At 51.6% G+C, this 24,488-nt stretch overlaps 1 protein-coding gene across 5 annotated transcripts in view; it reads left to right on the forward strand.

The window, feature by feature from the left end:
- The first annotated feature begins 816 nt into the window (after positions 1 to 816).
- MRAS (muscle RAS oncogene homolog) overlaps positions 817 to 24,488 on the forward strand; it is a 55,916-nt gene continuing 32,244 nt past the window's right edge. The window contains exon 1 of one of the 5 annotated variants that reach the window (XM_086674371.1): positions 817 to 836. The gene's annotated coding sequence lies outside the window, so the exon portion shown is untranslated. Of the gene's footprint in view, positions 837 to 1,743; positions 1,908 to 3,785; positions 3,929 to 23,243; positions 23,417 to 24,488 lie in introns of those variants that run through there. The other 4 variants (XM_086674369.1, XM_086674374.1, XM_025913200.2 and 1 more) reach the window with 4 other exon arrangements.

The following is a 24,488-nucleotide window of genomic DNA, read 5'->3' on the forward strand; positions in this document are numbered from 1 at the left end:
TGAGATACATGACGGCTCATAATCCACATGCCCCCCATGGGGACTCCTGGGGTCTACAGGGACTTCATTCAGAGCAACAGGTGGAAGCAGGGGACACAACAGCTCTCACCAAATGGCTGCACGGTACCTGGGATGCCAGTCAAAATCCGCATCGGATTGGAAGCCCCAGTATGGCATGAAGGACTCTGCAGGAAGCTCCTCTTAGGCTTGGAGTAGACAGTGAAGCTCTCAAAATGACAAGCAGATGGGTTCCCTGGTTGTGTCAAGTGGTTCCAGGTCATCATCAAGGTCCACCCACAAAAAAAAAAAAAAAAAAAAAAAGTCTTCAAAATTTATACCAATCATCAAAATGACATTGAGGTACCACCTCAATCCCCCTAGGATGGCTATAATCAAAAAGACAATAATAAGTGTTGGTGAGGATGTAGGGACATCGGTCCTCTCGTCATCCTTGCTCGGAATGTGGTGTAGCTGGTCTGCAGAACAGTTTGGGGGGCCCTCACAGAGTTCGACATAGCTAAGCATATGACCCACAATTCTACCCCTACTTCAGTTCTACTCAGTTCTACCCCCAGGTTTATCCCCCAAGAGAATGGACAACATACGTTCATACAAAGACTTGTACACGAACGCTCACAGGAGTTTCATTCACAATAGCCAAAAAGAACAACCAACCTTACTGTCCGTCACCGGAAATGGATAAACAAAACGCGGTGTCTACGTACAATGGAGTATTTTCTGTCCAGAAGAAGAATGAGCTGCTGCGTGCCGCGTCATGGATGAACCTTGACAACATAGTGCTGAGTGAAAGCAGCCGTCACAAAAGACCACATGTGGTATGATTCCATTTCTATGAAATGTCCTGAATAGGCAAATCCATAGGGACAGAAAGTAGATTAGTGGTTTCTAGAGACTGGGGGGAATGGGGAATGGGGAATGTCTGCCAATGGGTGAGGGGTATTTTTTTGGAGGGGGGGGAGGATGAAAATGTTCTGGAATTAAATAATGGTGACGGTTTCACAACTTTGCGAATCTACTAAAAACCACGTCATTGTACACTTTCAAAGGCGATGTTTCAGGGTATGTAAATTATATTTCCATTTTTTAAAGTAAGGAAAAAATGTCGTTGATGGCGAGGACTTAGCCGAACTGAAACAATAAAATGGAGCGCGAGTCCTGAGCCCGTCGCATCCATCCCAACGAACTTTGGGCCCAGGAATGGTGCACCATGAGGGCCTGCGGGAAGAGGCGCCGGGTGAGGATCTAGGAAGAGACACGTTCGGGGATTCGAAGCGAAGGCTGTGGAGGTGGCGGCCGAGATCGCTAAGGACTGGGGAGGCGTCCGGAGGCTCAGAAGTTGGCCCGGCCGGAGCGGAGACTTAGAGGTTGGGGCGCAGAGGCTCTTAAAGAGGCCCGGGCGAATTCCCATTCCGCGTCCACCTTAACGCCAGCCCCGCGGCGCCGCGGGTCTGACCGGGTAAGGGCGCGGGGGCGCGGGGAAGGCGGCGGCGCGACCCCCCTGCCCCCCGCCGAGCCTGCCGCGGGAGTCGGCGCTAGTGGCCGGGACTGCGCTGGCCGCGCGTCCCGGGGGCCCGGGTGCGCGCGGGGGCGGCGGGGTCGCGGCGCGGCTCCCCCACCCCGCCCGCAGCGGCGCTCTATTTTTAGCAGGCGCTGTTGCAATATAAGGAATGCGCGGCGCGCCAGGCGCTCGGGGCGCGCGCGGGCTGCGCGGTTGCTTTAAGGAGGCGCCGGGGCGGGGACGGGCCGGAGCGGCCGGAGGGCCGGCGGGCCGGGAGCCGCCAGTCCGGCTGCGGTGGGGCCGGGCGGGCGCGGCGCTGCCTCCTCAGCCGCGCGAGCATGGAGGCGGCGGCCTGAGGGCCGGAGCCGAGCCGGGGCTGGAGCGCGCGGTGAGTGGTCGCAGCCGCCGGGGCGGGGAGGGGGCCCGGCGCTTTGTTCCGGGCGGGAGGTGTGGCCGCCCCCCGGGCCCTGCGGCGCTCCCCACGCGCTGCGTGAGCCCTGGGACTGGCGGGGAGTGGCCTTTTGCTCCCACCGCAGGCTCCGGCATAACGCTGTGCGAGCGAGAAATCCGCCACAATAGAGACCCCAGTGGGGAGGGCCTGTCCGCCGCCCAGAGAGCCCCTTTCACGGAACCACCCTAGGATTTCTGGTCTGCCTGGGTGAGGACCCGCGGGGAGGTGGGCGGCGGGGGTGGGTGGGGGGGTACTCTTTCTCCCCCTTTAAAATGGCGTTAAGCAGGGATCCGCCAGGGGTGTTGTCAAATTTATCTCGATAATAAAAAGCAGCCTGCTGCACAAACAACCCTTCCCTGCGCCGCGGGGCTTGGGACTGTGGTCACAACTGAGGCCCGGCTCATTCATTGACCGGACCTGGCTGGGGTGCCCACTGTGTGGGGCATAGTGCCTGTTCCTGCTCTGCGGGGAAGGTAAGGGTAAAACATGAGCGACAGCGCAGTGTGCTCAATAACGGGATTAGGGAGGCGCAGGGGTTGTGGGATCAGACAGTGTGGAAGGCAGGGAAGGCCTCCTAGAAGAGGTGATGCCTGGTAGGAGCACGGGCACTGGACATCCAGTTCAACTCTGTGGCTGGAACTGAGGTCTATGCTGGCCGTGGAGAAAGCCGAGTCTGGAGAGAGAGAGAGACAAGGGCCGCCTCTTGGGTTGGCAGAGCTCTGGGATTCCCCTTCCTCCCCCCATGGGCCCCTGCTGGTACCTGACCTCCGTGGGTTAAATGGTTCTTGCCTCTCCAAGACGCACACTCTGTCCTGGACCTGACCAGAGAGAATGAGTGACAAGGCTCAGGATTCTAGCCTCAAAAGAGTAATAAGGAAATCTGACTTAAAACCCTGAAGCCCCATTGCAATAGTAGCAGCCAGCAGGGCTCACACAGACCAGGCACTTGACCAGGGTGTGTTTTCTCATCGTTTGACAAGACTCTGCCTGAGGTTTTATTGTAATCCCCATATGCTCATGAGGAGCTGTGGCTAGAAAGTTATCAGTAACTTGCCCAGGATCCTATCTAGAGACCATGTGGCTGTTCAGGCCCCTCTTCTGAGGGTCTGGCTGTCCCCTGCTTTAGGGCTCCAGGTACAGCCTGTTGCCAAGTACAGGTTGAAGTGTGGGGTGGTGAGTTGTTGGTATTAATAACTGACACGTGTCAGGGGCTTTGCAGTGAGCACAGTACTTCACCGAGACAGTTCTTAAGAGTTTCTCCTGCTTCTCTTCCCAGGGAAGAAACTCCAGCTGGCCAACATTTTATAAATCTCCTAATTTCCTGTAAATTGCGTGTCCCTGCTGACTGGGGCTGAAAATGTTTGGGGCCATGTTTTTCAACCTTGAATCTGTTCTCGCTCCCAGCAGCCAGTGAGTTTCTCTGTCTGCGGTTTATGGTGTAGTTCTGTACTTTCTCTGCCAGGTCGGGAGGTATTAGGCTTTGATGCTCTGGGGTTTTCAAGGATGCCAGGTCTGCCAGCCTCTTTGAAGGCCGGTGGTGTCGAGTATGCTGGGTGCTGGAGCAGAAACTGCCCCCACCCCCACCCCTGGCCTCAACATTTCTTTCTGGAGAGGAGGGTCAGAGCTCCTTGCTGAACCCTGGTGAGGCTTCCAGGCTTGCCTGCTTTGCTCTGGAAAAAGGCACTTTGCATTTTCCACAACTCATACTTTCGCCTACAGAAGACATTTTTGTGGCAGGTATAACTTTTAGTCTATTATTAGCTCTAACCATAGGTATTTCACACTTTCAGTTGATCTGAGCTGCTCACAAAGTGACAAATCTCTGGGGCTGGTGCCCGAGTTTGAGTGATCACCTGGAACCAGGGAGGACTACCGGACTGTGATGAACCACACTAGCTCCTGGGGTGACTGGTCCTCATGTCAGTCAGATTTGCATGTTGACCAGCCTGCTGGATCAAGTGAGTTCTCAGGAAGTGTGACCTTCGTTTTATATTTTACGCTGCCTGTAATCAGTTCTGCCCGTGAAACGCGTGCCCCGATGGAGTGTTCCTCCTGCAAGTGATTGAAAATATACCTGTTCGTGAGCGTTGTATAGTTTGTACAAATCATACTTATGTGAGCTGAATGGGAACACGTGCATGTGCAAAGCTGGAATATTCTCAAGCATCAAGAGTGTGCACTGAGTCCCAGAGGCTCTGTCCCTGCCAGGCTTGGGGCAGGCATCCAGCCATCTAAGATGGACAGCTACCTTTGTCTGGGGATGGGGAAAAAGGGAGGAGCTGGGTGAGCTCCCTGTGCCCTGGGACGTCTGGCAAGTATCCATTGTCTAGGGGCTGAGCAGAGAATTCAAGTTCTGAGAGGAATTTTGTCCTTGCCAACCCTCCCAATCTTGGGTGTTGCCACTGGCCTTATGGTACTGGGGTCGGTGGGGCTGCTTTCGGCTGCAAATAACAAAACTCAAGGAAAGTAATAGGCAGAGCTTAGATCTTCCACAGATTCTTGTGAAGTCACTATACACAGAGATGGACTATTAGTGCCACTTTCAGCAAGCTTTTGACTGGGAAAGGCAGCCAAGAAGGCTGAGGGTCTGGTGTCCAGAGCAATGGTTTTTTGCCTTTTTGGGTCACAGCCTCTTTAATATGCCAGTGAGAAACCCAGAGAAAAGTTGCTTGGGTGTACAGAGTTGGGCATACAATTCAGGGGATTCATGGATCTCCAACAAGCCCTGGATTCCAGGTTAGATCCCCTGGTCTAAGCCACGTTGTCTCACTATTGTTTACTGAGGATCTACACTGCGGCTCTGCCCTCCCAGCCAGGCTATCCGGCTGTGACAGTAGAGCCCGGGGTCAAGAGTGAGAATGAGCGGGCAAGTTTTTAGTGCATGCTTCAGACAACAGAGCTGATGTTGAGGTTGAGGTGACAGTGTGTTGCACCCCTTGGCGCCTGACATGCATTCCTTGGTGCTCATCTCCAGTCTTCTAGGTGGTGTTCCTGCTGTGTATGATGAGATTGGTCTTGCCTGCTCCCAGAGACTGCACCCCCTGCCCCCACCGCTGCGCCCCTAGGGCCTTTTAGTAGGTTGGCACGATCCAAGACAGCTCCATGCAGCCATCCCTCTTGCAGGGTTCATGAAGTAGCAATGTGTGTTTAACTCTTTAATGTCCCACTCATTGACCTTTAGGTGTTTTTGGTAGCTTTATCAGGTGGGACTACTGAGGGCCACGTGGCCAAATGACAGTGTGGGTCATTGCTGGTTGCTGAAGTGACGTTCTCTGTCTCAGAGGGGCATATTTTCATCTCCAGAGTTTGGCATCTGGCCACCTAGATGGATAAAACACATCACAGATGATTGACATCTGGGTTGTGAAGCTGATGGGCGAGATTTGGGAGAGCACCAGGGATGGATCTGGCTGTGCCCTAATGTGCTGGTAGAATGAGGAGGGGATGGAGAGCTGGGGACTCTGTGCCCCGGCTCTTGTCCTCTCTGTCTAGAGGGCCGTGGGCACATCTCATGCTGCAAGGACCCAGGCCCCATCTGTGACTTTGCTGCCTGCCCTCAGGGTTGTCATGGGATTAGATGAAATACACGCATGAGAACATGCTTGGGAGACCAGAAAGGGCCATAAGGATTAAGAGCATCCTGTGCTGCAAGGACCCAGGCCCCATCTGTGACTTTGCTGCCTGCCCTCAGGGTTGTCATGGGATTAGATGAAATACACGCATGAGAACATGCTTGGGAGACCAGAAAGGGCCATAAGGATTAAGAGCATCCTGTGCTGCAAGGACCCAGGCCCCATCTGTGACTTTGCTGCCTGCCCTCAGGGTTGTAACCGCAGATAACAGAATCATAGACACAGCAGGGGCCCCTGGAGCATGGTTAGTCTAGATTCAGATCCCGTACAGCACATTTCTCAGGGTGGTCAGGGAGAGAACTTTAGGTGGGACACATACAGCATCATTTCTTTTTTTTTTTTTTTTTTTTTAATTTTTTTTTTTTCAACGTTTATTTATTTTTGGGACAGAGAGAAACAGAGCATGAACGGGGGAGGGGCAGAGAGAGAGGGAGACACAGAATCGGAAACAGGCTCCAGGCTCTGAGCCATCAGCCCAGAGCCCGACGCGGGGCTCGAACTCACGGACCGCGAGATCGTGACCTGGCTGAAGTCAGACGCTTAACCGACTGCGCCACCCAGGCGCCCCAGCATCATTTCATTTTAATACACTTGTTTATATGTATTATAAAACCCAGGCATGTGGTGCATGGTTGGCTCAGTGGATTAAGCATCTGACTCTTGATTTTGGTCACAATGTCACAGTTTGTGAGATCAAGCCCTGTGTCAGTTTGTGAGATTGAGCCCTGCATCGGGCTCTGCACTGATAGTGCAGAGCCTGCTTGGGATTCTGTCTCTCCCTCTCTCTGCCCCTCTCCAGCTCACTTGCTCTCTCTCTGTTTCAAAATAAATAAATAAAAACTTAAAAAAAACCCAAACATCACATCATACCCATTTTTTAAATGGATATTTTGTTCAAATTAAAGCTAGAGAGAGATTTTAAGTTAAAAAGTATGGGGGGGGGGTGGTGCCTGGCTGGCTCAGTCAGAAGAATGTGCGACTCTTGATCTCAGGGTCTAGAGTTCAAGCCCCATGTTGGGTGTAGAGATTACAAACAACAACAACAAAAAACTTAAAAAAAAAAAAAAAGAACTATGGTGATTTTTAGGTAAAGATTAAGCCAGTAATAATTCACTAGTAAATAAATATGGCCCAAATGGGAAAGTGCCCCCTTGAATAAAGGCTGGGAAATGTTCAACAGGGAAGTCCCTTCCTTACAGCCTGTGAAGGGTGTGGTGGGTCTTTGGCTTCAGCTGGACCCCTCTAGAGATAGGGAGCTTGCTGCCGCCAAATCCATCCACTTTTCCACTTGGGAATCTCTTGTCCTTGCAAAGTTCTTTCCTTTCTCCCCTTAACCTGCCCCCACTGGCTCTGTACCACATGAATCTCTGACAATCCTACCTTTTCTCCAACACCAGCTCCACTTTCTTCAACTGCTCCTCGACTGGTATGGTTTAAAGACCATCAGTCTCTCTTCATTCCCTCCCTTCCCCCTTCCTTTCCTCCTTACTCCTTCCTCCTTCCCTCCCTTCAGCAAAGACTTGTGGGCTGGCCCTGGGCTAGACACTCTTATACTAGCCACGTCTAGCCTCACAGCAATTGCCGTTGGCCTTTTACATATGTGGAAACTGAGACTCAGGGTGGTTGAATAGGCCACCTCCAGGCCTGAGGAAAGCAGAGTCCAGGGATCTGACCAAGGTCCATCTGGTCCCCAAGCACATGGTCCTTCTGTTAATTACCCTGTGCTGCTCCCAGAACTAGATAGACCAAAAATGACATGTCTTTTGTTTCCTGGTGCTCATGGGGCATGTCCCTCGGGGGTCTGACCATACATGGTCAGTACTGTGGTGGAGCAAAGGCCCCATGCGTGAGGAGAGGGGGCAGAGCAGCCTATGCATGAGGATGTTATGAGGCAGCTGGAGCCACAGAGGCACAGAAGCAGCTGGTTGGTGCAGGGAGGCAGAGAGAGCCTGGGCGGCTGTGGTTTTCCCTGACTCCCATTAGTCTTATTGTCAGCTGCGAACCCCTAAGTCATCTGTGCACTTGGTTTATTTTTTAATTTTGAAAAATAAAAAAATGAAAATGTAAAGGATCACACGACAAACACCACGTGCCGGTATCCAACATGAAGACATGCAACCATTTACTGTGCACTGACTCCATCCTTTGCATGGGAAGGCAGGACTTGCAGCTGTTTCCCTGGTCACTAAGCCTGGCTGGTTTGGGCCTGTCCTCAGCCTGAAGCAGACTTTGGAGCCTGGCTCCTGAGTTTCTGCATACTGGCTCTTTCAGCTTCCTGTCCCCATCTAATTCAGCAGGTGCACCCTGGGCCTCCATCCAGGTGGCTGATAGCTGGGGAGAAACTACCAGGGAGCAGGGCGAGTGGGTGCTCCTGGATTTATCCCTTGCAAAAAAGTTGACCTACTCTCAGAAGCACTTACCTTGACCACTGTGGGTTCAGGCCAGGCTGCAGAGCACAGTTTGGTCCTGCCTGCCCAAAGCAAATGCCATTTAAATGGTAGACATATATATTTGGAATAGAGAGAGGGAAGAAACATAATTTTCTTTTTATAATTAGATGGCAGTGATTTGCTAAGCAGCTCATCTTACACAAATCCTAGCAAAATTCATTTTCTATTCTCAAGTGTAGAATTACTTTAAAGTGCAGCGTGGTACCTTTCCAATCCCTGGCTTCGCCCCTGCAGCTGCCACAGAAGGAGGGCGCCGGTGCCCCGGCCTGGGCCCTGCTCTGCTGGCTGAGTGAGTAGGGAAGGGTGGCTCTCCCTGATGTGATGATGACCAGACAGCCCCTCACCGAGCTGTTTCTGCTATCCACCCCTGCGTGACTCCCATGCTGGATCCTGAACCTGCATCACCCTTCGAAGCTTGAGCTTTGGGTGACAACAGTTAGCAGAGTCACACTTTGGAAAGCTTTGCAGAAGAGATTCAAAAACTTCCAGAAAAACCTTCCACACCCAGGCAGATCCCATTTGCAGGGAGTCATGATGGGAGATGAAGATTTGAACTAGTTTCATGAGAGAACATGGGGACCTGAGGTGGCCCCCAAATCCTCTTTATTAAGTGGTAAGAATGGATTGAAATGTTCTCTGTCCCTGAGTGGCCAGTAAAGAACAACACTGCCTGCATTGCTTTCCCTCACTTTGAGGGAGATGCCACAGGAGCCAGCCGGGAGCTCCAGGACCTCAGAGGGACCTACTCCTTGGGGTTTGTCTTCTGATGAAAGCAGCTGGGGACTGCACCAGTGAAGGCAGTTAAACATGGTCTAAAACCAGTTCCTATTTGGTTATACAGAAGTACACATACATGTTATGTTCATAGGCCCATGCCTCTCTCTCTTTTTTTTTAATCTGATGACTTGGATTATGTCTAATTAATTCTTTCCCTTATTTCTGAACATCTCTACTCTGGCTCCAGCCTTCACATCACTCACTTAAATTCCTGCAATATCATTCTGTTTCTCTGTTCTAATTTTGCCCCCTGTAAATCCATCTTAAATTTTTTTTTTAATGTTTATTTATCTTTGAGAGAGACAGAATACGAGTGGGTTAGGGGCAGAGAGAGAGGAGACAGAATCCAAAGCAGGCTCCAGGCTCTGAGCTGTCAGCACAGAGCCTGACACGGGGCTTGAACTCACGAGCTGTGAGATCATGACCTGAGCCGAAGTCGGACGCTCAACCGACTGAGCCACCCAGGCGCCCCTCCTATAAATCCATCTTAAAATGCAAAATGAAATATCAAAATCAAATCTGAGCATTTTACTCCCTTGCTCACAGACCCTTAATGAGAAAGGAGAAGGGGCTGGTCTACCAGATACTAAAATACTACAAAACTAGGGTAAAGTGGTATGGCCCTGGAACAGGAGTAGATAGGTCAATGAAACAGAATAGAGTACCTTCCCTGAAGTCCTATCACCTCTCCCCCAACCCCCCACTCCTGAAAAAAAAAAAAAAAACCTTTTTATTTGAAATGCAACCCACTTTCAAAAGAAAAGTTCTGGTTTCTTAAGTATCTGCTATATATATTTGATATAGGCTGGCCCTGCTATACCAAATACCCACATTGTACCCAAGTCCCCAAACAGTGAAAATGTCTGTGGGCATGTGGAGCCGCGTGGAGGTTGCCAGAGGGTTGGTGGGTGGAGTTGGGGGAGGCCCACCCACCCCATTGGAACTAATCATTCTCAGGGGGTCAAGGGAAAAGTTCTTGCCTCCCCAAAGCATTATGTATTCATTTCAAAAGCAAAATTAATTTTAATTCCATTTAGGTTTCTTTTTTTATCCTTTACAAAATTGCATCATACCTTCTTGAAAATTCCCCTTCTTAGATAACCCACACATTCACCCCTTTCTATCTGAATTCTGCTGGAAATGTAGGGCCCACGGAGGAGATAGAGGCGAGCCCATCTTTCTTGGCAAGGACCATTCTCTCACAAGTCGGCTCAGCTGCCCAAAATAGCCTCTATCGTGTTCTTCTTTCAATGCCGGCTTTATTGTAACTAGAGATGATGGAAAAGGGTGGAGCCACTGTCCCAAAGCCTTGGGGGCATATATGAAAAAATAACTGTATGAGATCTGTCTTCTCAGCCATCCCTCCACACCCACATTCCTCAGGTTGAGGTTCTTTGGGCAGAGGATCTGGGAAGGTCTGGTGCTCCTCACACCCAGCCCTTCTCCAGGAAGCCAGGCCCCAGGTGCCCTCTGGCCTCCCAGGGAGCTAAGGTCAGCTGGCATCAGAACCTTCCCGTCCACCCCCACTCACTGACCCCCGACCCCGCCCGCCTGCAGTGGACAGCGGCCTGAGTCCACTTATCTGGGACTGGGTGGGTGTTTCCTGCATGTTTGAGATTTTACAGAGGAAATCAAAATAAAGAAACAAAGCCTTTGTTTTACTTCTGGACTCAAACTGGGGATGGCTGGAGGGATGGAAAGGGGGAGCAAGAGTAGGTCACTTGGCAGTCCAACAAAATAACCATTCTAATAAAGCATTTAACAGGGACTTTTTTCTATTTAGGGTTGGTGTGAGTGAATAGGAAAGACAGGGTGGAGGGCTGGGAGAGCCTCTTTGTGTGGAAGGAGAGAGCCCCAGGCAGGGTCTCTGGCAAGGGTCTGGGACCACCAGCAGGGCTGCAGAATTGGCAGCCAGAGGGGCCACAGATAGTCTCAGTCTCCTTTCCCACCTCAGAAGACCCATAGGAGAGCAGGAAGGGACAGGGACTGCAGGGCCAGAGGGCCCTGGCTCCAATTTCTGCCCCACTACCTATCGTCATGTGACCTAGGGTGGTCCCCCCCTCCTCCCCCATCAGTGTGAGCCTCCCTTGCCTGGTCTCTAACAGGTAACAGTGAAGATGTCCCAGCCACCCCATCCCGTTCTTCCTGATCTAGCTATGCTGGATCAGGCCTTCATCCCACATATGTGGAAATGGGGAGGTGCTCTCCCCAGTATTTCTTCATTCTCCCCAAAGGATTTTCTCCTTGTAGAAATTCTCTGAGTGTATCATTTATTTTTCTTTAAAAATTACCCAGGTGTTGATGAAAACTCTCCCTATCTGCAGTATTTCTGAGGATTTCAGAGTGGGGACCGTGTCCGCTGGCCATCTGGCCTCCCTGGTCATCTGCTCCACTTTGCCCCACGCATGTATACAATCAGCTTGGCTTCCTCATTCCCTAAGCCCCACTAAGCCACAGCCAGTGTGTGTAACAGGCTTTCACCAAGGGCTCGGAAGAAAGGGGGTTACCCATTGTTCAGAACAGGGCAGGAGTTAAAACTGAGTAGTAGACATCCTCCTCTTGCCTGCTCACCCTTAAAGGATTTCTCCCTGCCTGCCTGTCTCCTCAAGCCTAGTTTACTGCCATTTTCCAGGGACCGATTTTCCTGGACACTTTCCCCAGAACTTCTGAGAACTCCAAATTTCCATTACTTTTGGTTGCAAAGCAGTAATGACATCTGTCCTGGACTAGGCTGCAAGCCTACACTTTGGCCTCAGAAAAAAGCCACCAAAGAGCCTGTCTAAGCCAGAGTTCTGCACCCTAGCCTTACACCATTAGCTAGGTGTAAGCTAGCACCTTCAGTATGAGACACCTCAAATTCTTAAATTAGGGCTTCTTTCCCAATGACCAGAGCGAACCCAAGTGTGGGTTCGTTCCTTCCTGTTACAGCATCTTGCAGAATCGCCATGAGGATTAGAGCTGATGTAAATCAACAGATATTTAGTGAGCACCTACTCTGTATCAGGCATGTGCTGGGCACCCGAGGGAGAATAGAACAGAGGACAGGCCCTGTGCTCATGGAACTGACACATTACATAAGTAAGGAATGCAAAGGGCTGTCAAGGACAGCTGAGTGTCCGGAAGAGCGTAACAGTAATATCTCACCTAGTCTGGGGTGTGGTAGGGCATGCTCAGGGGAGTAGATGTAGAGTGCTGAGGATGTTGTCAGGACTTAATAAACAGGCATTATAATGCTCCATCCTGGCCACAGGACTCAGCCTGATTGCACCTGCAGCTGGTTGCTGCTACTACCAACAATAGTTTTGCATAGAGGGGTTTATAATGTTTTCCAAGGTTACACGACCAGTACGTGACACATCCAGGATTCAGAACTGGACGTGTCGGACCTATTTCCATGCTCCTAACTTCTGCTCTGTCTTCGGCCGTTATGCCCCTGGGAAGGTCCCCTTACGGTCCCCTGAGATGGGCTGTAGGGCGGGGCATAGCTCTGAAGCTTCCCTCTTTCTCTGCATCCCTGAAACAAGTCAGCATGGGTTGTGGATGCTGGTCATTCCTCCATCATCAGAAATAAAATGTGCTTCCTTGTTAAATCCTGGGATGGCCAAGCAGCAGGAGTAGTAATACCTCAGTCCATCTCAGGGGCTGGCATCTCTCTGTCAAGTGAGGAAACTGAGGCACAAACAGATTGAGCAGTGGCCTAGGGCCACATACCTAACAGAGGGGCAAATGCTTTGATGCAGAACTTTTGATAAAAGTGCTGTATGTGGAAAAAACAGGTGGGAGGCCAGTGGTGGCTCCTGGGTGGGTCACACCCCTTGGGAATGGAGCCGGTCTGTCAGTCGTGCTCACTGCCCCCTCCCCCACCCAAGCACAGCTGTCTGGCCCGGCTAGGCTGGTGAGGAATGGGAGGGAGAAATAGGTGGGAGAAATGCACCAATGTTTTGCACTTGGAGAGTGAGATGTGAAAAGTTGCCTCCTGCCTTTCCAGCGGGGTGGGCTTAAAATCGGGACTTTGAGAGGGTCCCTGAAAAGTTACCACCCCACTTCCAGCCCTGGTGCACCCCTCCAGAGTCAGGCAGCTGGGTCCTATTCCTTGCTCGCTTCATAGGCCTTTGCAAGGAAACCCCCACAACCTCCCCAGCTGCTCATTGTCATGCCCACCTCGTTTTCAGGAAGTTTCCCTTTTATTTTGCTCCAGCCCAGATCTCTACAGTCTGGTTACTCTTTTAAAATGGAGATTGGATTGCTTCTTCCCACCTCAGGCAAGAGCCTGGACCATGTTTCTTTCTCATTTTAGCTTCAACATAAAAATTTTAACATTTTTCATGAATGGTGCTTGACATCGTGAATATAAATGATAGAAACAAATCAAAGCAACGGTCATTTCTGAATATGTCTTTCTGCCCTTTACCTCCCTGGGTTCTGAACACTCCTTGGGTGGGCTGTGTGCCCTCCCCCTAATGACTGTGCCCCTGCAAAGTCTCTAGGCTGAGTAACCCCTGCTGCTGTTACTTCTCAGTGTCATTTCCACATCCTTTTTTATCATGCCTCTTTGTGGCCGAAGCCAGGCCGGGGCAGTGCAAAGAGTTGTCGGCTCCCACTCAATGTGGGCATGCTGAGGCATGCTTGAGGTGGCCAGGGCTGGGGGCAGGTGCCCCTGTGGGCCGGAGCCACCCAAGGGTGATTCGTTTGCCTTATACAATGTATAAAACTTTTTTTAACGGGTAGCTAACGTCAAAAACTCAGTCTCATGTAAAATTCAGATTCCTGGCTACTCTTAAACAATTTAGGCTATCTGGCAACCCCTTTACAGATAGGTTCATGTTGGAGCAGTCGGTGGAGGGTAACAGCAGTCTCCGATTTGCTGCAGGCTGCACTGCTCCCTGCTGCCTGCACTCACCTGCCTCTCTCATTTATCGACCTGGCCTCTGCGAACACATGAGGCTGGGATGTTCAGTTGTCTCCCACATGCCTCTTTCTGCTACTGCAAGGGAAAGCAGTTCAGATAGTGGGTCAGCCAGGATTGGAGGGCTGAAGTTCAGCCATAGTCAGGCCTGGCAAAAGTGTCCATCTCCTGGCAGGGGGGCTGCTGACACAGAGCAATGACTGTCCCTGGCCTCGAGGCCTTCCCTGTGCTGTCTGGCACCATCCTTGCCCTTCTGCTGGGCCACTTACTTCCTAGTGTGCTAGTGTGAGGCCACGGTTCTATGAGACAGGCAGCTCTGGGCTGACACAGTTCTGAAGGACAGTCTGTGAAGCTGTGCTCTACACACACACACACACACACACTACTCAGGGGAAGGACAGTACCAGGAGATTTGCCTTGCTGTCACCAGCAGGCTCCAGGGACAGGCAGGGACAGGGTGTGGCATCCCTAGACCAGCAGGTGGAGTGGTCAGGGAGCTGGGACCTGGGACCTGCAGGGGGCTCGGTGTTTTGGAAGTGTGAGTGGCAAGTAAGGACTCCCTCACTGTCACCTACTTCTCCTGATGGGCCAGTGCCCATGTGTGTCCAGTGGAACTCCTCATGTGATATGTCCCTTATGAGAGCCACCATTCACTACTCTGGGACCCAGCTGGCCCATCGGGTATAGCGCCCACACCACCTCTGCCCTACCCTCTACCCAAGCCAGAATTCCGGCTGCCTCCCAGTGTCAACCCTGCATTGTGGAAATGCCGACAGCAGACCCCTGCAGTGTCTCTGTGCAGAAAGCTGTGCCCAGGCTCTAGAGAGGTAACGAAGATGAGGTCCGGCCCTCAGACCCCAACCCTACCCTAGTGGGGGAATCTGACAGGGAAACAGCTCCCCGGCTCCCAGATTTGAAGGGAGAAGGAGGGGGGGGCTTGTTCCCCAGAAGAGGTAGAACGGCCCTGTGGCCTAGCTGGGAGCTTTGTGGTCAGACTCACAGACAGACAAGTCACAGAACCTCTGTGACCTCAGGGTTGATCACTAACAGGTGCTAAACGGCACCTTCTTGGCTGTGAGGAGTCAAATGGCATAATGGCTGCAGAGCACCCTGCCACCTGCCACCTGGCCAGCACTCCCCAGACACAAGCGCGGTGGCTGCATGGATGGAGGCCTGGAAGGCAGGAGAGGGCTGGGGAGGAAGGGATCACTTCAGGATGCTGGGGAAAACAGGGGGGCTTCTCCGTAGAGAGGGAATGTTTTCTCAGGCGGAGGGAAGGTGAAAAGACAGGGCAGGCAGAGAACTTTCATTGGCAGACTCCGAGGTGCTCTGCCAGGGGCCGGAGTCCCTGTCCTCAAGGATGCCACACTAGGAATCATCAGAGAGGCTGCATGAGGAGGCCAGTGGTGCTGGGGGCTGTTCAAGGAGAGCCTGGAATGCTCTGGTCAGTGGGAGAGCTTCCGACACCCGTGGGCGGTTTTTCGGGGAGGAGCAGTATGCTCCAGGGCTGTTTGAGGACCGATAGTGCTGGAGGGGTGGGAGGATAAGGGGGGCAGAGCTGAGCCCCTGAGGTGCACCTGCCATGAGTGGCAGACTTGCTAGGCCTTGGCCTTGGATCTGAGGGAGGAGAGGTGTTTGAGCTGCTAGGGGAGGAAGAGGGCAGGAAGGAGAGACAAGGGGTCTCGAGGGGGGTGGTTGTTGGCTTTTTAAAAAATTTAATGTTTAAAAATTAAAAAAAAAATTTTTTAATGTTTTCTTTATTTTTGAGAGAGAGAATGTGAGCAGGGAAGGGGCAGAGAGAGGGAGACACAGAATCTGAAGCAGGCTCCAGGCTCTGAGCTGTCAGCACAAAGCCCAACGTGGGGCTTGAACTCACGGAGTGTGAGATCATGACCTGAATGAAGTTGGATGCTTAACCCACTGAGCCACCCAGGCGCCCCTGGCTGAGTCCATTCAGAGAAGGGTTGAGCCTGAGCAGCCCCCTGAGGAGCTGTGAGGAGGCTGCTGCAGCAGAATGAGGAGAGAATAGGACGGTGGCGGCCCGCCGGGGTCTGAGGGTCCTCACTTTGGGGACTCCCAGAGTGCGCAGAAGCCACCCCTCACTGGTGGGGTGACTGCCAGAATGACTTTCCCAGTGGGCATGCAGGCTCCCGTGTGAGGCTGCGAAGTTCTCCTCGGCTGAGGAGAGACTGCCCCAGCCCCAGCCCCAGCACTAGGTACATATTAATAGGCCCCTGGGGCTGAGAGTAAGAATTCAGTCATAAAGCCACTTCCTCCTCTCTGCCCTAGCTGCCCTGAAGGAAGCTGTGACCCAGGTGGCAGCCTTGCCCACACCCCTGGAGTTCACTGCCACCCTCCCTGTGGCGGTAGGACATGGGGACATGGTGGAGAGTGCCGGGGTGGGAGCTTGGAGGTTGAGAGGCCCGGTGTCAATACGCCATGAGCCAGAGATGCCGGGGGGCGGGGGGGGGGGGGCATGTTGTTTTGAAGGTCTATGTGGACCTTAAGACACTGGGGCCCTCGCTAACCCCTCTGTTCCCAGAGCCTCAGACCTACCAGGTGCCCTGGTCTAGCTGGGTGCTGAGTGGGGCAGAGCTTTAGTTTTTAGTTGCCAGGTCCCAGCTTTCCCCGTTACCACGCTGTTCCCCTGGGCAAATGCCCTAACATTCCTGACTCTGTCTCCCCACTGGTAAAATGGGGAGACTGAATGCCACCCTGCATGGTCCTGCCTCATTGTGCTGGCCGGCCTGCATGACCTTCCTCTTCCCACCTGACCCTGTATCCCTTCCCCATCTGCTTCCCTCTCCTCAGAGCTTCTGGAATATTCAGAGTTTCTGCCCTGCGGGCTACCCAGTCTCTCCTGGCTTTTCTTGTTGGTCAGCCTCCCTAGGGACGGCAGAAAGAGTTGTGGGCAGACAAGATGCCCCCCCCCCCAGGGCAGAATGGGGGAGCTGAGGCCCATACACAGCCAGCATGAGAGCACACCCCAGAAGGAGTGGTGAGGGCTGAGTTCTGTTGAGTTGTCAGCTTTGGAACCAGCCAGTTCGCAGGGCATGAGCTCGGGCAGGACTCTGGAGGGAGGCAGGAGGGCTTCCTGCAGGAGGAAGGGCTTGAGATGGGTTTTGAAGAATGTTGCTGATGGTAACAACTTGATGTTTACTGAGCGCTTGCGGTGGGCCAGACACAGCCAGGCAAATCAGTGTAGCCACTGTGCCCACCTCTACAGAAGAGGAAACCAAGGTGCAGAAGATAAGTAACTTGCTTAAAGTTGCAGGCTGCCTGAGTCAGTGGCTCAGGCTCTGTGATGAGGGGCTCCAGGGGAGGGGCCGGCCCCAAGCTGGGTAGGGACCAGCTGGTGTCCAGGAGCACGAGGAGACAGGCTGGGCCCAGGGCAGCGACCAGCACAGTGGAGAGGGGCCCAGACAGAGGTGCTGGAAAATGGGTCTCAAAGCTACCTGGTGCTCCCACAGGGTTAGCTGCCTGATCCCCCAGCCTCCTCCCTGGTCCTGAGGAAAGGAGCATGTGGCCAGACACTGTTTGGCACACTTTGTCCCAGTTGGGAGTGGGGGCGTGCCTGTTCCTAGTGACTAGTATCTGCCCTCGGTGCCTCTTGGGCCCTGACCTGCTCAGCCGCCTCCCCCACAGGAGCAGGGATGTGGCCTTGGAGGCCTCTCTGACTCAGACATCACTCTCCCGGCTCACTGCTGACTTCTTTCCAGCACTCCTGGATCTGCTGCCTCTGGCCTGGCCTGACCCTGTACCCACTCACCATTTCACCAGCCATGAACAAATGCCTAGGATGATGGACTGGCCACGGGCTCTGGAGCCATACTGTGTGGTTTCAGAGCCTAGCACTGCCCCTTTCTAGCTGGATGACCTCAGAAAAGTTATTTTACTTTGTTGTACTTCAGTTTCTTCAACTATAAAATGGGGATAATCAGAGTCATTCCGTATAGGGCTGTTGTGAGAATTAAATGAGCTAACGTGGTAAAATCTTCCAACAGCATCAGACACATCACTTACATTAATTAATTAATTAATTAATCAATCAATCATTAGTTGTTTTTAGCATTGACTACTCTTGTAATTATTACAGTAGGTATTTCTACACACCTACTCTGGGACTTACACTGCTGGGTCATAAGTGGCTCAGCTCCAGGCCTTGTCAGGAGTCACTCTCGGGCTAGTGGGTAAGACCCAAGTATGAGCAGTAATACAAGGAAGCATATGGGACTTGGGGGTCATGAGTAAGGCCAAGGGCACTGCATCCCTCCCCTGGCTTACTTCAAACATTGGCCTTTGCCTGGATCTCTGGATCCCTATCTGACCATCTCTGCCAGCAGTCCGGGTGTGGTCCCGGCAGAGGAGTTTGGATTTGATGGGGTAGAAAAGCAGCGGCTGATGTATTAGCACAAGACTTGGGTAATAGAATTTTCCAGAGACAACCGGGCAGGCTCCCCCTAAAGGTCCTGCGCGCCCCTACCCAGAACAGGACGGCCGGTACGTGATATGTTTTGGAGGGAATCGGAAGAGTGGTGGGTTAGATCTGGGGCGGCAAACAAGTTTCCTCTCTGGATCAGTCACCTGGTTCTGGCTGCCAAGGTGCTGCATCAAAAAGGGTTCACGACTGAGCCAGAAGAGGACAGTGGTCAATTATGATGCCTGCGTGGCTCTGGGGACAGGAGGAATGGCCCCTGCGTCACATACTCACCATCTAAAAGCCAGTGGTATTTAAGGTCCTTTATCGCACAAAATTATGCACATGGTTGGATGGGTAGTTAAGTCTTAATACTGGAGTGAGCTGAATGCACTGGCTTCCTGGAGGGGTGAGTGGTGCAGTGACATGGCTGGGCTGGGATTAGCAGCCATGTGAGACAACAGGCTGGAGCAAGGTCTGAGGGAGAGGAGAGTGAAGTCCTAAGGGATACACCAATGGCCTAGACCCCTGGTGGGACGGCACACCATTTATGCTCAGCCTGCAAGGCAGCAGCCCTGGGGAAGCTGCCCATTTCTGGGAATTGTGCAGAAGGGAAGGGCAGCTCCTGGAATGCAGAGCCATTTCCTCCACACGGGTGGGGTCACTCCCCCCAGCGTGTCCTCATCCCCCTGAGCTGGGCACACCCAGACATCATGGAGATGAGATTAGCTTCCCAGAGCTGATTCAGCTCAATGGGATGGAAAGTCCATTTGCTCTCGCAGCAGCTCCATTAATAGTAAGTGTTCCCCCTCTTCCAGCTTTATTTATCAGACGACTTGCAGTTCAACTGATAAGGTTCCTGGGGGAGGGGGGATCTTTAAAATGTTTAGTGTAGAAGTAGAGAGGCAAAAAGCAATGAAAACTAAACTTTCAATAAAGTTAGCAGCATCTTTGCAGAGACTCCGGGTTGGCCACTGCCCCAGCTCCAAGAATCTGTGGTCCTTTAGTCGTGTAGCCAAGGAAGCTACGGACAAGGATGAAGAGTGCCCTGTGGGTTAGTGAAGTCACCATGACAGTCAAAGAGATGCTGTGATGCTATAAAACTAATCACCCAAGGAATTGAAGGCAGTGTGGTGTGACGGTTCCCAGGATGACCTTTGGTGTCCAGCCAGCCCACCGCAGCTGCCCACTGAATGGTGGGGAGTGTAATTGCAATGGAGTCTCTCCTGGGCATCAGTTGTTCTGGCCAGGACTGTATGGCATTGCTTTGGAAGTGGTGCTGGCTATGGGGATGCACAGAGGTGCACAGAGGTGCACAGAGAGGCCAGGGAACCTGTGGACCCCTTGACAATGTCTGCAAGGCAAGCTATTTCTTTTTGTTTGTTTGTTTGTTTGTTTGTTTAATTTATTTATTTTGAGGAGAGAGGGCAAGTGAGCATCAGTGGGGGAGGGGACAAAGAGAGCGAGAGGGAGAGAGAGAGAGTGTCCCAAGCAGGCTCTAAGCTGTCAGTGCAGAGGCTGACGTGGAGCTTGAACTCATGAACCGTGGGATCATAACCAGAGCTGGAATCGGGAGTCAGACGCCTAACTGACTGGGCCACCCAGGCGCCCCCAGGCTACCTCTTTTTTGTGTGCCCACTTAAAAAACGGGGAATGTGTTGGGCTATTCTTTTGGGAAAAAAAGCCCGTAGAAGCCCTAGAAACTGGCAATCTGGGAGAATGCAACAGACTTGGTAAAGGATCCTAGCCACTGGACACAGCCATTTTGGGGGCTGCTGGAGCCCTCTGTTGTCCCAGGCATTTACATTGGCTACCGTATTGGGTCCTCCAGTGGCCCTGTGCAGTGCAGGCGCTCTTAGGGCTGTGGATGCGGCCAGCAAGTGGTCCAAACCACTGGGGTCTACCAGGTTGGAGGGAGACCAGGGGTCCAACCACTTCACCTGTCAGTACAAATATGCCCTTGCTGAGGGCCCCTTGGTCTTTTTCACAGGGGCCTCACAGGAGCGTCCTGTTCTCCTGTTTTATAGGTGGGCAGACAGGCTCCTGGAAGTTAAGAAACTTGTTCCAGGTCACACAGGGAGTCCATATCAGAGACACAAATAGAACTCAAGCTGCCTGGGGATGCCTGGGTGGCTCGGTCGGCCATTTAAGTGTCTGACTTCAGCTCAGGTCCTGATCTCACAGTTCATGAGTTTGAGCCCTGTGTCCAGCTCTGTTCTAACAGCTCAGAGCCTAGCGCTTGCTTCCTATTGTGCGTCTCTCTCTGCTCCCCCCTGCTTGTGCTCTCTCTTTCTCTCTCTCTCAAAAATAATAAATAAGTAACCATAAAAAAAGAACTCAAATTACCTGACTGTAGTCATAGGCTATTAATGACATCCCTGCCCCTAGTGTCCCCCTGAGAACCAAGGGAGGCTTTGTACAAGACTGTCCTCAGGAGTTCTTAGAACCCTCCAAGCACACTTTGAAATTTGCTGGGTGAAGAGGTTATTGTGGGGTCATCTGTCTACCTAGCCCCCCACCTCCTGGGAGCATCACCCCTGCTTCTTGGCCTAAGGGAGAGCTGGGTGGGTAGAAGGCTTCACTGGGACAGTATCCAGCAGTCAGTCAGTGATTAGACCTTGAGGCTCCTCTGTTTCGGGCCCTGCCTGGCCCCGTAAAAGGCAACGGAATAAGGAGATGTGGCTCTTGTCCCGGTGGAGCTTCTGAGCTACATGGGGAGACGAATCTGCCATTCAGGAAACAACTTCAAACCTTGCAAGATGGTGCTAACCCTGAGAGAGAAAGGGAGCCAAAGACAGCAGCCAAAAAAAGCTTATTTCTCTGGTTAGAGATGCCCGAAGTTTTTGTATACGTGTTATTAAAATTGTCCAGGCAGCACTACTGTCTTTTAGGAAGAAGTTTCCAGTATGAGCGAAGGTTTGGGTTGCCCGTGGACTGGGAGGGGCTGTAGGAGCAGTGGTTGCCATGGGAACCAGTGCTCAGCCGCCAACGCCCGCCCAAGTGGCTGCTGTTCCAAAAGTTGGTTTCTTAGTGGAGGGGGCTGCCTAGAACCTCAGAGCCATTTCCCATGGAAACAATGTTCTAAATGATGGGTGACGATCCCACACAGGCCTCCGGTGGAGCTGAGATGGCAGCAGGGCTCTGATGGGGGAGCCTCTGAGTGGACAAAGTGAGAGGGGGAGGGAAGAGAGACTGAGGGAATCTCTCCTGGGAACATAGTCAACAAGGTGCAAGAACAAACATTTAAGCACCTTCTCTAAGCTGGGAACATTTCATAATTTTAATTTCATGCTTAGAGCAATCTTGCAAAGTATTTTCCGATGATTTCAAAGTAATTTTCTAACCCATCCCATCTTACAAAATAGGAAACTGAGGCTGTGAACAGTAACTTGCCCAAGGTCCCTTACCTGGTCAGTAGGAGAGTATCCAGCATAGAAAACTGGTGGAGGAGCTTTAGAGAGAGACCCTAGGTCCAACCTTACACTACCTTCCCACCTCAGAGGAGCCATCCATGATCTACAAAAGGTAAAGAACTGACATTCTAGAATGATCTCTAATCTAAAAAGATCTAGAAAGAGCTCTGATCTTCTAGTCAGACAGGCTGGAGCGGGGGGGGGGGGGGGTCTTGTGAATGTAAGCATTTTGCTTCTTAACCACCAACCAATTTTCATCATAGCTTGTGGTGACTTTTGAAAAAAAGTCTTTCTCTTCACCACTCGAGTCCAGCTTATTTTGTAGGAGTGTGGTGCATGCACTTACAAGGACATCATTTAGTCAGGGATTATTTTGGGGGAGGTTGAAGGCTGGAAAAACATGCCCATCAGGAGAAGAGCCTTTAGAATTGGGGGAGGGGGAGTTCTGGACTCACTCTCATGCCCCTGCAACACCTTCTTCCCTTCCTGGGCCCACACTTGCTTTCAGAAGGGCTTTTTTGTGTGATTGGTCTGACCTGGTAGAAGGAGGGAGACAGTCCTAACTCCTGGCTGGGAGGGTTGCCCCTTAGCCCCGTGCATGGTCAGGACCAATGCTGTGGCCAGTAGGTGGTCTGATAGTTGTTTGGAAATGCCGGCATTGAGCCTCTAGTTCCTTCAGCTAGACTTACATCCTTGTTGATGCTCTGCTAGGCTTTGGTGACACAGAGAGGGACAAGTTGCAGTCCCTGCCTTTTGTGCACATTTAAGTGTGGATTTCAAGCATGTTCGTGCCCTCTGCACAAGGAATTACAGGGCACAGACTAGAAGGTGATGCCTCCCATAGGAGGGGATTCCTGGGCCCAGGCCTGACCTGTGAAGAGGTGTATGCTCCCCGAGGGGGGCCCTGGGTATCTGCAGAGGACTCTGTGTGACCACAGAGCACACTGGGTGAGCACAAAGCTGGTTGAGAGAAAGAGAGAGTAGAGTATGAGAGGTTGTGGCATAGCTACCGCTGGAGAGGTCAGCAGTGGCAACCAGTGCCAGCCTCGAATGTCAGTGAAGGAGCCGGAACTTGGCCCATCAGCTATGAGCAGTGCTAAAGGGTTTTTCACCACAAGGGATCCGGTCCAAGTTTTGTGCTAACTGTGCATTCTGACCTGCTTCCATTGAGTCTTAGTTGGGAGGGAACCCCGAGTTGGCTGCCTGTGGTCTCCTGGGAGCTCAACCCCTGAGTGCAGGACTCTGTGAAAGGAAGGAGCCCATCATCTGACCGTTTCCTGCCAGCTGCCTTGCTTGGCAAGCAGGTCCCCAGGTGATTCTCCTGTGGGTGGTCTGAGCACCACCTCAAAGATTCAGTTCGTGTCCTCTATCATACTTACTAGTGTATTTCTTATCTTGTTTTATTTTGAGAAGAAAGTCAAGAGAAAGAATTTTCTTTCTTGATACCTTTCCACCCACTGAGTACTTTTTATTCATGTTGCCAGCAGAGAATGGAAGGAGCTTTAAAAAGAGCCTCTTTCACAGGCAAATATGGTCACCCTGGCCCAGTGTCCCTGTCCACCCACGGCCAAGACGACGGGTAAGGAAGGACAGTGAGGGGACCACACCAACATCTCACTCCTCAAAACCTGAGAGGCAAAGGAGAGAGAGAGCTAGCTCTGTTTTCTTCCAACTGTCCTGCAGCCCCTTGGATAGTCATCTCTCGTCATGTGGGAGAACTCAGTTCACCAAGGCCTCAATGTGTCCCCACCTTTATCCTGCTTAGGGAGGTGCAGCACCAAATGGACCTGATATCCTGCACCAAAGGAGCTTAAATCCCCCCTGGAAGGACACAGAGTCCTACATTTTCAGGTAGCCTGAACCTTTTATTTGGTGGGAACGTTTAAAAACTTTGTTTCTTTGAGGATAGTTGACACACAACGTTACATTAGTTTCAGGTGTACAACATGGTGATTCACCAACTCTGTACATTATGTCATCACCGCAGGTGTAGCTGCCATGGATCCCACACAACACTGTTGCAATACCATCTACTCTATTCCCTGTGCTGTACCTTTTAGTCCTATGGGTGGGAATACTTTAATGTTGTTAAGCTTTCCCAGGATACATATATAATACTAGCTTGTTGTAGCCAGTTGAAAATTGAGCAGGTGCCCCCAAATCTGCCAGTCTTCTCTCTGCCTAGAACCACATCGAGACACACAGATTCATAGATGGGTGACTTCATGGACGTGCAATCATACGTATGTGTTGTTTCGCAGCTGTTTGGGTTTTTTTTCATACCTAATATAAACTTTTTCTAGGTTAGTGACCGTCATCCTTTTTAATGGCTACATAGTATTGCATTGTGTAGATAAACATTTTCTTTAACTACCCACCCCCCCCGCAGCATTTAAGTCATTTCCATGTTTGCCCCTCTTCCTAACATCTTCGTTCACTCATCTGATTATCTCCTTAGCATAAGTTCTCATATATCATATAGGTCCAAGAGAAGGTATGTCATTTTACGTTTTGATATATTGATGCGAGTGTGTTCTCAGTCCGGTTAGGACAGAAGTATACGCCACCCGCAGGGTATAAAAGGGCCTGTACTTCCTGTCACTGCAGAGAAATCCTAAGTGTCAACACCAAGCTTCCGTAACTGCACAAGGTTATGCAATCACTCTCTCCTGTAGCCCCACGTGAATCAGTGTGGCCACATAACCTACATTTGTGTCTAACACCTTTTGTATTGAAATCTAGAATTGAGGACTCTTTTAAAGCTGCAAATAACTGTAAAAAATCCAGCCCTTTAATCTGATAGGTAAGGAAATGGTGGCTCTGCACGGCCTTCCCAACAAGCAGCAATGCACACGGGACTCCCAGTCCATTGTCCCCTCACCCTTCAGTGTCCCTGTCACACGTTCCACCGTGCCTTTCTGCC

Source organism: Puma concolor, chromosome C2 (assembly GCF_028749965.1).
Source record: "Puma concolor isolate L17-30 chromosome C2, mPumCon1.1.hap2, whole genome shotgun sequence".
Taxonomy (NCBI): Eukaryota; Metazoa; Chordata; class Mammalia; order Carnivora; family Felidae; genus Puma; species Puma concolor.